General features: G+C 38.4%; 1 protein-coding gene across 4 annotated transcripts in view; it reads right to left on the bottom strand.

Annotated features, from left to right (window-relative positions):
• The window catches only part of Usp (retinoid X receptor ultraspiracle), a 103,127-nt gene that overhangs the window by 80,083 nt on the left and 9,644 nt on the right, over positions 1-13,400 (bottom strand). Inside the window, exon 1 of one of the 4 annotated variants that reach the window (XM_072908423.1) lies at positions 583-727. The exons of 2 other annotated variants lie outside the window; for them this stretch is intronic. The gene's annotated coding sequence lies outside the window, so the exon portion shown is untranslated. Of the gene's footprint in view, positions 1-275; positions 298-582; positions 728-13,400 lie in introns of those variants that run through there. One more of the 4 variants, XM_072908421.1, reaches the window with a different exon arrangement.

Genomic DNA, 13,400 nt, shown 5'->3' with positions numbered 1-13,400 from the left:
AACTTTATTATCTTCGTAACTAAGTCTTAAAATAAAATTTTATCAAAGCAACTCCACCCGAAATTAATTGATGTGAATATAATTAACTTGTTAATCTTTTAACTCGGCAAAGTTTAGTTTGCAAAAGACTCGAAAATTATTGATGCTTCAATATTTTCAGTAAGAAAAAAATCGTCTCCAAATCGGCCAGAGAATCCTTAAAAAGTAATTGCAAGTGGACACTAACTTAACTTTGTATAATTATAAAAATCGATTTATTATTGAGAGATGCTGACCTCCACGAGTAAATAAACTTCTTAACAATCAAGTCATAATATCCGTCACGCACAAGTTTCCTGAGATACGCTCTTGGCGTACAAAGAAACAAGTATGTGTATATGTATATGTTATGATACTTCGAAGGCACGTTAGGACACCGTGGAGGGTTGAGGAAGTTCCGTCGGTTTTTGCACCGTCGATGGCAGGCAGGCCAGTGTGCCTTTGGCCCATATGCCGGCAAACCAGTCGACCAACCACATCACGACACATCCACTATACTATACGACGGCCATCACGCGAGGAAACGCACACCCCGGCACTCACCACCACTATCGCATCACGGTTTCTGCACGCGCCTGTACGTGTACAACTCGCTCTCTGCGAGGGTTGTCAAGGTTAGCCACCTACTCGCCGCCTCTCGTGAGCCTCTGCACTCGCCGGTGCATGTGAGAGCACGAGAGAGAGAGAGAGATAGAGAGAAAGAGAGAGAGAGCCGTCTTTCCAGCTTTAAACTTTATTACGTGTTCGTGAGCGAACATCGAAGGCTGCTCCGGACGCTCCGACAATGTCTCTCGACAACGTATGACTTTATAAAGCGCTGTGTACGTCGTATACACGCACGTGCGAGATTATATTTAATGCGTGTATACAGACGGCAGGGCGGTTGTTGTTCCGCGTGCGTCGACCTTGTTTTTGCGAAATTCTGGGTCGCCGTCTTCCGAGCCGAGGCCACTCGGAGGGAGCCCCCTTATCTGCGCGTTACGCATGCTCCTTATCGTACGGAGAACCGTTGACGTTCAAGTAGCGAAGGTCAAACTGTGCTCTTCCATTTATCATCGTTATTTAAATTGAGCCATTTAAATCGGTCTCTTGTTTTCACTAAAGGTTCGCTATTTTGCTACTAAATTTCGATTCCTGATTTTTCGAACTTAATCAGACTTTGAAGAATCGAATCTTTCTTTGTCCATTAGCCATTATAATTTATATGTCTACTCGAATTTTGTAAAGAAATTTCCTCATCTTTCAGGTACCTATTTTGGTTCAAAATTCCAGCTAAAGAGAATATTTCAAAGATCTTTTGGTCAACTTTTTAATATAACTGTTTTTTATTGCATAAATTTTTTAATGCTTTTCACTACAAAAAAAAACCAGAGCCACTTAAGTTTCTGTAAAATGAGCATTTTTCACTTGTATAACATTTGTAATTTTTTTATCACTAAAAATTACAAAAAAAATATTTATTGCATATTTAATATTTCGTTAAGATATTAAACGGAAGTAGACATATATTTTTAATATATTTTAGGCACATAATTTATTTGGTTTGCTGACTGCTTACAATATAAGAGCAAAATTAAAACGAGAATATTTAAAAAAATATTTCTGAGTCTCAATAAAATTCCACGAGAAATCCCCAATTTTTTCAGGTACAAAAGAAATCTATCAGAATTCCAAGTTTTCTATATTTTTCCAGGAAGACACCCTGTCATAATTAAAAAAAAAAAAATAAATAAAATATACAGAAAACATTTCTGAAAATTTAAAAATTTTTATACATTCCTAGGAATAGGTAATATATATTACAATTTTGCAATTCTATTTTTCCACACACACACACACACAAACACAGTGGAAAAAATTTTTAAATTAAAAAAAAATTTTTTCTGTATATTTCATTTTTTATTTTTATTTTTATTCTACTATGATATATTGTGATATATATATATTTAATGTGCAATAAAACAAGCTCAATTCCCTGCAATCTATATATGTTATTTGGATTCGGCAGTCTGATTTTTGGGAGTATCGCATGTCGCGATTGATGTCGCGGATGATCGCGGACTGCATGCGCGCAAAACGCATGACAGGCATTGCCATTTTTTTTGCAAGCACAGCATTAGGACGAGGAAAGGTTAACTGGACTCGCCAATATTCTCCGTCGGAACTGGTTTTCGCCAGGCAATTCTCTACGTGGCCCCTAGAAGTGCCCATTTTGGAGCACGCACCAACAAACGCGAAATCTGGGAATTCCTACAATTCCGTGCATGGATCGACCGTTCTGGATGCATCCGTATTGCAACTGTCCTTCGAAAATATCCTAAAATCCCCAAAGGGATGCGCGCGAATGCTCTTTTGCACCGATGTCGAACAATGAATCAAGTATTGAATGTCAGATCTTTTCGCTGGATCATCGACGAGAGACTCTTGTGACTTTCGTTCCGAGAGCAGGCACGTCTCTTCCGGTGTCGCAAGATAGCTTGTGCATTATGATACCTATTGAGTATCGCACGTCTCGCTGCAAGATAATGCATAAACGACTTGTTACGCTCCGATGCGTTCCTAGAAGTTCGTCATAAAAGAAATCGCGTGCTCCGCCAAGAATGGCACTTGTTATCGCGTGAATTTTTTCTTTTCGCATTTTAGCAAGTTTCAAGGAAGCGATTACTGTAAAAAATAACTAAACTATCTGAATTTTCAGACTAAATTTTCAGACATTCTTCGGAACTTTCAGAAAAATGACTCTGATGATTAAGAGAGATTGTCAAATTATTTCTAATCTCTTCTTAGCTAGAAAATTTAGAAAAATGTCTAAATTCTTAGACAATTTCTTACAGTGTTATTTACTGTATAAAATAACAGCACGAGAAGTTTTCTTACAGGCACAATGAAGTTTCAGAAGAGCATCTAAATTTTTAGACATTCTTTTAAACTTTCAGAACAATGATTCTGATAATTAAAACCGATTGTCTGAAATAATTTTAGATACCTAAATCTAAAAATTTAGATAAAAATGTGTCTGAATTCAGGGAATTTCTTATAAAAAAAGTTTTCAAGCCGAAAGAAGATAAATTCAAGGAAGCGATCACTGTAAAAAATAACTGTAGATAAAGTGTTTGAATTTTCGAATAGAATTTTCAGAAAAGTATCTAAATTTTCGAACATTCTTTTAAACTTTCAGAGTCAGTAACTTTGATAGTTAAAACAGATTGTCTGAAATAACTTTAGATACCTAGATCTAAAAATTTAGATAGAAATGTGTCTGAATTCAGGGAATTTCTTACAAAAAAAGTTTTCAAGCCGAAAGAAGATAAATTCAAGGAAGCGATCACTATAAAAAATAACTGTAGATAAAGTGTTTGAATTTTCGAACTGAATTTTCAGACATTCTCATTTTTAAACTTTCAGAATAATGATTCTGATAATTAAAACCGATTGTCTGAAATAATTTTTAGATACCCAGATCTAAAAATTTAGATAAAAATGTGTCTGAATTTCTTACATTATAAATTTTTAGTCGAAATGAAGATAAATTCAGTAGTATCCTGTGAGAATAAACGACGTAATTCTCAGCGAAGATCATCGTGGATGCCCGCAATATCGTGTAATGAACCGTGACAGATGTTACTGATAGCGCGCGTCGCGAGAGAGGATCGGCCGACTGTCTTCGGGTTGCGTTTCACTTTTTTATTCCGCAGATTTAAACTTCTTGCATTTATGTATATCGCATCTCGTCCCGAGCGCTGAGACACGCTAGGCTCGGCACACAAAAGCAGCCTGAATCGCGAAACTACCGAAACGTTACTCGAGGCGACGAAGGCCTTCAAAAAAAAAAAAAAAAAAAAAAAAAAGTGAGAGAGAGAGAGAGAGAGAGAAAACCAAGAGTCTGGGCAAAGAAGACGGAAGAGAAGCACGGACGAAGCAGCTGTTTCGTCTGGTCTCGCCCGGTACAATGCAAAATTCAGCCTCTAATTCTAAAGCGGTTCGCCAATCAGCCGCGTCATTGTTCGCCCGTGAAAGCTCGCGATTTTTTAGGGGGAGGAGAGGGAAAGGGTGGGGGGAAAGAGCTAATCGTTTTCTGAATCCTAATGAGCGACTTCGGGTAAGAAAAAGAGAGAAAACAAGAAAAGAATTCGCAGAGAGGGAACTACACCCAAAGGGATATTCAACTGGGCTTCGAACACAGCAGAATCCTTAATGTCAAAAGAGAGAAAGAGAGAGAGAGAGAGAGAGAGAGAGAGAGAGAGAGAGAGAGAGAGAGAGAGAGAGAGAGAGAGAGAGAGAGAGAGAGAGAGAGAGAGAGAGAGAGAGAGAGAGAGAGAGAGAGAGAGAGAGAGAGAGAGAGAGAGAGAGAGAGAGAGAGAGAGAGAGAGAGAGAGAGAGAGAGAGAGAGAGAGAGAGAGAGAGAGAGAGAGAGAGAGAGAGGAAGAAAAAAATGGACAAGCATCCGTAATTATAAAAATGAATAATATATGATTTTGTTATATATCGCGAATCACGTTTATAATTAAAAAGCGAGGGGGGAAAAAATAAAGGAGGCAGAATTTGCTGGCTCGGGATCGGGCGGGGGGGGGGGGGAGGAGCGGGAGGGAGAGGAAGGATCGATTAATCTCCTAGGAAAACGTGTGTACGCGATCATGTGCGCGTTTGTCAGACGCACGATTGTCAGAAACAGTCGCCTCGTGAACCAACAGAACGGCCGGCGGCCTCGAGAATCTACGTACGCGCTAATAATGCGTGTACGCATTTACGCACACGCCGGTCGCGTGTTAACGCGACCAAGCGTGTATGTAGCTGGGCGTGCTATAAATAATACTCGTCCACGAGAAGTGTCAGGACGGCTGATCAATCGGGTGTAGGTGTGAAAAGGAACGGTGGCAACGCGAGAGAGAGAGAGAGAGAGAGAGAGAGAGAGAGAGAGAGAGAGAGAAGGGGGAGGGGGACGGGGAGGGGGGGAAGAGCAGTCAAGGACGACGTACGTGACCACTGCATTGCGACGACGGATTCTGTGGAGGATCCTGAAATTCCTCGGCCGAGAGACGCGCGATGTCGTGTTTATAGGTGATGTATAAATAGTACGTTCACCCGAATCGGCTCCCCTTGCGACCGATCCGGAACGCGTTTATTTTGCCGAGAGGGACGGCTTTCTCGCGACTTTGTGAGATACGACGAAATAATATCGCGCACACGTGGAGATCATCTCTCTCTCTCTCTCTCTTTCTCTTTCTTGAGACGCGTCCTGTATTTAGACAAATTTTAATTGGAATAACATGTAAACTTTTACATGCCGTTATTAAATTTGATTACAGATATAAACAGTGTTCCCGCACTAATTTTGCGCAGTTTTTGACGCAATTATTAATAATAATCATTATTAATAATTCTTGTAAATAATTTTTTTAATCATTCTTCTAAAATACATTTATTAATAAATTTTTATATATTTCATATATCTTTTATAATATTAAACAATGAAATATTATATTATATATTTTATATATCTTGTATAATATTAAACATGAAAAATAAAGAGAAGAAAAATTTATATAATTTTTTAGCATAAGTTTGGATAACACATTAAAATAGCGTCAAAAATTAATCTCGTTATGCATGTAATTACAAGAACGTACTGTCTATAGAATAAAAAAGAGCGTTATTTATTATCGTGCTCTTTTTTAGCTTAAAAATAATGCTAATATTGCTAATATTCTCTCCACGTAAACATGTGTGTTTTTCTACCTTACTCTGTGCATATGTATGTTGTTATTATATGATAATGCATGATTCTTATAATATTACATAATCGAAACGTAAACGATGATGTAACGACATAAAGGTCATTTGTGTTTATTTGTAATCCTCTGACACGAGATAGTTCAAGAAAGTGCGTTTACCAAGATCGTAAATGCTACCTTTTACGAGCTACAGCCCAAAGCTATTGGGTCTATAAAGGGAACGATATTTTTATATCGATAATGTATCGCTCGCTGATAGAATCAATTTATCCTGGAAATACTCCTCGGACAACAATGACGATAATAAGTTTCCAATAACGCCTCCTGGAACATTCGCGCCGATGATGCTCCATGAATTCCCAGGACACGAACTTCTTAACCTCTCGATAATACGTCTTTCACGCGAGTTTTCCAATCGAGCGAGAAAGATAATGCGCGCTTTCTCTCTTATCTTATACATATATTTTCCTGCCAGTTTTCCGACCATGAAACGAACCTTGGCCAACTTCCTGAAGGATAGTGGGCGGCCGTTCCTGGTCCCTGACGGGATTGTCGTCGGTTTACGCAAGCTCGAGAAAAAAATTTATACCATTCCCTGTCCTCGTTTCTCACAACGGAAGCAATGTATCGCTCCAAACGTTATAATTACTTAGGGTAAAAAAAAATCTTTGAGCACACAATCTGAATTTAAAAATCTCAACAAGTAATATTTTTCTTTCTCTCAAGCAGAGAATTGGAACGAAAATATGAATTATGTGCAACAAAAGAATTGGCGCGACAAAACGTGTTTTATACGAGTCCAAGGAAGCGAATTAGGTGAACTTTTTGCCTATATAAACCTCCGCGCGGTATATTTTCATTAAGTCCACGGGTTAATCGTTTCACGTAGCCGGGAGATGGTACGATTATGAAGTCTTAAAGACATCACGAAAGCATGTAAATTACTTTAAAAGTAGCTACTTACGTGACGAAGGAGTATAATGCCAAGGAACGAGGCAAGACTGGTGCATGATAGTTGATACAGATATCGTATACTACTCACCTGCAATAAAAACAAGAAAGTATGTAAAAATGGAGAAGATATAGGATAAAACTGTAAAAAATAACTATAAAGTGTTTCAAGTTTATTTACAAATACACTCAGAATTTTCAGAAGAGACATTTTTCTAAACTTCCAAAAAAAATGTCTGAATTTTTCAGACATTCTTCCTTTTCTGAACTTTCAGAAAAGTGACTCTGATGATAGATTTTCTTACGATAAAACTATAAAAAAAAGCTATAAGTGTCTGAAGTTTGTTTAAAAATACACTCAGAATTTTCAGACGTCATTCTAACTTTCAGAAAAATGACTCTGATGATTGAGAGACAGATTGTTTGAAATTCCTTTCAGATCTAATAAAAATTCAGAAAAAAATGTGTCCGAATTCTTAGACAATTTTTTTTAATAAATACATTGCGATCTATTATATAATTCGACATTCATATCGATCTTTTTATTTTAATTCCACAATTTAATTTTCCGTGACAAAAAATGATATGCGAACCGCATTTTTTGTCAAATTATAGAATTTATTTAAAAACGGATTATAGTCGGTGGAAATGGCGTGTCATTCTCTGATCCCAGAGAATCCAAAGGGGCAGTCCTTGCACCGCTCCTTGGATTGCGTCACGTTTACCGAGGAACTTCGCACTTGACCCGATTTCGGGCACGCGCGCGATTCCCTTTCTGCCGCCACTCCCGGGCGGAAAAGCTCTGCTCCCCCCCTCCCCATCCCCCCTCCTTCCCCCTCCCCCGACGCGAGATGCATTTCAGTTGGAAATTGCATCGCGCGGTCGGCCACGTTGCCCTTGACATTCCCGCGCCGCGTGATCGGCAAATGAAGCCTCGTCACGTAAAACCGCGACTGGGGCATGAACGTGAGAAATGGCCTAATCACCTCGATGCCAGCCTCACATTAAACTTCGTCTAAGTCTGTATAATTTTTTTTTTTTTTTTTTTTTTTATCGTCGATTACAATAAGTATAAATAGCGCGGCTATGCTATTATCACACGGAACAATCGATTTTATCTTTGATTCGTCCCGGACACTCCCTCCAATTAACGGACGGACGTGAAACGCGCGGGAGCTTCTCGAGGCGATAGAAGTAAAAGGGGCACGTTCGATTAAATTCGATTAACTCAACGACGTGGCAAATCAATGCAATGGCGTGGCCGAATTAAATCGCCACTCTTGAGATCGGCCATTGCGCGTCGCTTATACATGCTCGCCTATTATGCTTTGTTGTGGGACTACTAAGCAGTTAAACCGAGTTTCATCTCGACAAGAGAAGTACCCCGATAAACGATCGAGTGTTATTCTAAATTGAATGAACAGTATGTGTCCAATGGTTCTGAGACACCTTCTACGTATTGATCTTTCGTTTTCTGCTCTATTTTCGTTACAGGACAGCATCGTTTTCGAATTTGACATCTCTTTCTTTCCGATTGTTTTCATATAAAAGAAAAAAACAGAGGCACTTAAATTTCAAGTGCTAAATTTGCAAATATAATGAAAAAAAGCTAAATATTTTTCATAAGATAAATTTTTTTACTTGCGTAACATTTTCTTTATCAGCAAAAATTATAATAAAGAAGATGTACTGCATATTCAATATTTTTGATTGAAATTAATATAAATAAATTAAACATTGAATATATAAACAGAGATATATTTATATCTTATATACTCAATATTCAATCTATTTATATTCATCTATTTATATCTGTTCATATTTATACATATATTTTAAATATTAAATATAATATATTTTAAATAATAACATAATCCACTTGGTTCGCCGACTACTTATAAGAGTACAATATAAGAGAGAAAAATTATTTTAAAAAATTTTTAATTTCCCAATAAAAGTCCTAATAATTCCATGAAAATTCCCTGATTTTTTTTTTTCCACAAAAGAAATCTCTGAAAATTCTACATTTTCTATCCTTTTCCTGAGAGTAGACACCCTGATTTATAATCTATTTTTTCTCGTTTTTAAATAAAACAGCACAATAAATGTCCTCCTCTCTGCTGCATTACTATCGCTACTGTTCATCCAGTTTCGCGCACTGCAATAAAACGCACTAATGTATTTCGACGCGGCGGATTTTGCGAGCGGGAATGAGATGTAAATCACGGCGAAAGAGAGAGAGAGAAAGAGACGGGGGAGGGGGTAAGAGATGAACCAGGCCAGTACTGCAGCAAGGGGACCTGTTGGACGGAAATGCAAGGGAATATAGGTCGCGCAGCCGACCCACCGGGATTACGAGCTCTCTTTTTTTGCTTATGCGTCGTCTCGCGTCGCTGAAATTTTTCCGCTCCGGAAATGCCAGGATGACGAAATGCACCTGCGTGCGCCCGACGGGACAACAACGCCTTGCATCTCGTCACGCGGAAGACAAATATAGTGGCCGTAAATAGAACGCGGAGGTTCTACCAATGGATTTACAAAGCGGCGCGGCGGTATCGCGCTTCGTGAAGCTTTTGTTTTTTTTTTTTTTTTTTCATAAAGATAAAGCTTACCCTATTTTTACTGATCGAAGTAATTTTGACGTAAAAATATATTTCAATGAAAGCGATGAACTGTAATAATAATAAATGATGTGTGCGCAACTTTAATCAAATCTTAAAATATAATTAATAGAATGACAGTCATTGACAGTTACAGTTCCTACTAGATAATATGATAACGTGAGCGACGGAATGTTAAGCGTTATATTTCGTTATCAACGCGCGTCATTAACTGCGCGTATATAATCGCGCAAACGAATTTCCAGTTTCCAAGGCGAGTCTACATATCCCAATCCTTTCGACCCTGGGACTGACACCGGGAATGCAACGCGATGATGGCGATAGCGCGACCGGGAAGCCCAGCAGGATACACGTAAAGTACGCTGGTATGGTCAGGGTACGCAAAAGGAGGAGGCAAGTGGGTCAGTAGGTGACTCGTACTAAACAGAGTGCACACAGGAGTGTCCCGACATTGACCTATATGTCTACTTTGTGCGTGCACTCGCCCTCCCCTCCTGTGACCCTTTCTTCCCTGCCCCCCCCCCTTTTATCACTCTCTCTCTCTCTCTCTCTCTCTTTCTCTCGGTGCTTCTCTTCCAGAGCATCCCCTCCAGCGATGCACTTTCCAGCCAATTGCATATAGGGTCCGCTTGCAGTTGTGCACTTGCCCCACTCTACCCGCCGACACCCTGGCGCCGAACCGCCGCCGCCGCCCCCGCCGTCGCCCCTCTCTCCCCATCCCCCTTGCCGGACTGCTAGCGGACGATGGCGCGATCGATGCCCTGCACCAGGTGACGAAACTCGAGCCAAGACTTTAAAGTACCCTCCCAAACTTCTTAACGTGTCGTCATACATATCGTAGGCTTTCTTCTATCATGCGTGCGTAGCGACCGACTTTTCGTAAACGCGGTCAACGCAAAATCGTCGATATTATCGCTCGTAATATAAAAGAAAAATTATGGGAATTTGTTGCCGTCATCATTATCATTCGAGACAATCAATCTTTTAATTGAAAATCGATCTTTATTAAAGTTGAGATTGCAATTGTAAAAGTAGTCATCATTCTTTATCAAAAGAGAGACAAATATATATCGCAATCAAATTGTTACAATTAAGAATCACGCTAAAAATGCGCGAGAATGAACATTGTAAAAAATTGCTTAAAATTTCAGACCTTTTTATATGAATTTTCAGATCAGAAAATAATCTCAGATAATCTGTCTTAATCATAAGGGTCATTTTTCTGAAAGTTCAGAGGAATGTTTGAAAATTCGGACAGTGTGTCCGTAAGAAAACTTAGCCACTTCGTCTGCAGTTATTTTTTTTTACAGTGAAATATATAAAAATAATAAAATTGATTATAGAGAGCCATTTCTTTTTTTTATCCAAATCAGTTTATATCAGTGTCAGCTGATATCGCGTCATTTTCGTAGAAAATTAAGTTTTCTATGAAATTAATTTCTGTACACAGGATACTATTTTCTTGGTCTTTATACCAAGAATAAATTTCAATTTGAGATTTTTGAATAACCTTCTCTTTGCCCCCCCCCCCTTCTCCCCTCCCTGTAAAAGCGTAGACGAGAAAAACATTGGGGCGAGGTCGCTGAATCGGGAATAGTTTTTCTCGCCTACGCTTTTATAGGAGGGCAAACAGAGTTTATTGAAAATCTCAACTTGATTTATTTATTATTCTTGATATGAAGAGTCCTCCCACCTAAGAAGTACCTTGTGCACAGTACGCGGTTTCATGGAAAACTTAATTTTCTATGAAACTGAGATAATATCATCGCGTCTGACTCTTAATAGCCTGCGAAATTATGAAATTAAATTATGTTTTTTTTTTTTTTTTTTGGCATATATACAGAGTCCTATACTAAACTCTTAACGTGTTTTTGCAAATATAAGTTATAATACAAAATATTTTGATTTTGGATGCGTCATATTTTCGCTAGCTAGAATCAGACTTTGATTTCGTGGAGACTATCCGGACGTGATTCCTTGCCGTGCGTCTCTCACGAACAGCTGGGAAGCCGAGAGCCATCGCCATCGCGATCTCACCTGTTGTTTCGCGCGAGGTGTACTCATCTCGTCATTGTTGTCGACCTTGGCGAGGACAAGGCGATAATAAATGGTTTCGTAACGCAATATCTGCGTACGTTGGTGCGTGAAGCACGTCGGAGAGGAAGGAGTAGGAAAATAAAAAAAGAAGTCAAAGTCAGTCACACTTGACTCACGCTTTTCTCACGCCTGAGGAGTGCGTGCCCTCGAGGAAAGGCACGCGCAATCTGCGCCCCCCGCCCTCGCACACGTTACGTAACACGTTCCGTGTGGGAAGGCGCGGTGCGTTTTGTTCTATTGCGCGGAATATGTATTACAGTATCGCGGTATAACTAATATGATGAATAATACAACGTGTAAATATGATGGGAGCTTTACGTTTACGCTCTTGGGAACGATATCGCGACGGTAATTATATTATGGAGATGACAATCATGGGCGCGGTAACAGCCATGCAGGAACAAACAACGTTGCGGCTGCTATAAAAGTTGAAATAAGGCGAAAGTGCATGTATGCAGTATGCAAAACGTGATTGCAAGATGCGCTCATTTTTTCTTCAATTAATATTATAACGAGAAACAAATTCTCGTGTGAAAGATATTATGACGCGAAAAAATATTGCGAAAAAATATCTCGTAATAAAATTCTTCAACTCGCGAGGAAGACGGAAGATAGTTCGAGGACAGAAAGAAAAATCAATACGAGAAGAAGAATCGCAATTTTGCCATTTTTAGCGCTATAGGCGCGAGCAGATAAAAAAATTTCCATTGAAAACAAGCTGTATCTTCGAAGCGTATGAACTTTTCTTTCTCCGTTAAATGTGCGAAGGCAAAGATCAAAGATGCACAGACAATATTTTCCGACATTACAGATAATGCTTTTTAATAAAATTGATTATTTTGTCGAGTCCTCTTCTCCAGTCCGTTCGTACACATATGGAGAAGACTGACTCTATATTATCACTGCCAAGAGGCAAAATGCCTCGTCTTTATCGCATTTGTCGTGCATTTAAAACTTTTATGTATCGCGCGCATATCTACTTCTCATTGCGCTGGTCATGCACGCGGCCTGCGACTCTTTCGATTTTTCTCTTTCCTAAGCTCGCGATGTGTCGCCGCGGTTGCGATTAACGTCGCGAAGTAAATCAAATATGTCACGTTCCGCGACTGATAAGCCTCGCGGAGAAGAGACTCGGTCGCCTAGAAACACGATTCTTTATAACCAGAGACTTTAATTAATACTTCTTAAAAATTTTTGTAAGACAGAGAAATGATAAAAATAAAGCGCAAGTTTCACGTGCACGGCTGACTGTTTGCAAGATAAAAAGCAAAATTATAAAAAAAAATTTTTCAATAAAATTCCATGACACTTCCCTGAATATACCCGGTTTTCCATGTTTTTCCAAGAAATATAGACACCATGAATATAATACAAAATATAATATAAAATATAAAAATATAATACATTACGCAAAAAATTAAAGGGCCACTTTCCTCCATATAAAAAAAGCCAATTTTCAACTAGTTGCAACTTTCTTAAAAATAATCGGAATAAAATCAATAAAAAAGCGTTTCAAACCTTAAAGTTTCTAGTTTTACAATATTTAAATGAATTTCAATTCTTTCTAATTGTTACAAAACTGCATTGTAAAAAAGCGACGTCCGTCGATCGAACAAATTTTTCAAAAGTTTGTCCAAGAATATTAAATTAAAAAAAAATCCTAGCACGTTTTCATTAATTGGATGTCAAAGAGCAGAGTTTTTTTTTTAGCTTCAATTTCTTTTTTTAACGAATGTTCTATGATTTTTTTGCCGAGATATTCATTATTAAAGCAAAGTCGAGCTATTGACTTGAACGCTTATAACTAGTAAAAAAAAAATGAAGGCATAATAATAAATAATTAGTTTTAGTTTTTGAAATGTACAGAAAAAAACTTAACACTTCGAGTAACTGAAATGCTTTTTACTTGTAAATGTTGTAGAGTTCATGACAATTTTAACATCTGTGAAACTGGCACGAC

This window comes from Anoplolepis gracilipes, chromosome 16 (genome assembly GCF_047496725.1).
Source record: "Anoplolepis gracilipes chromosome 16, ASM4749672v1, whole genome shotgun sequence".
NCBI lineage: Eukaryota > Metazoa > Arthropoda > Insecta > Hymenoptera > Formicidae > Anoplolepis > Anoplolepis gracilipes.
Note: the sequence above shows the minus strand (reverse complement) of the source record. Positions and strands in the feature narration are given on the sequence as shown.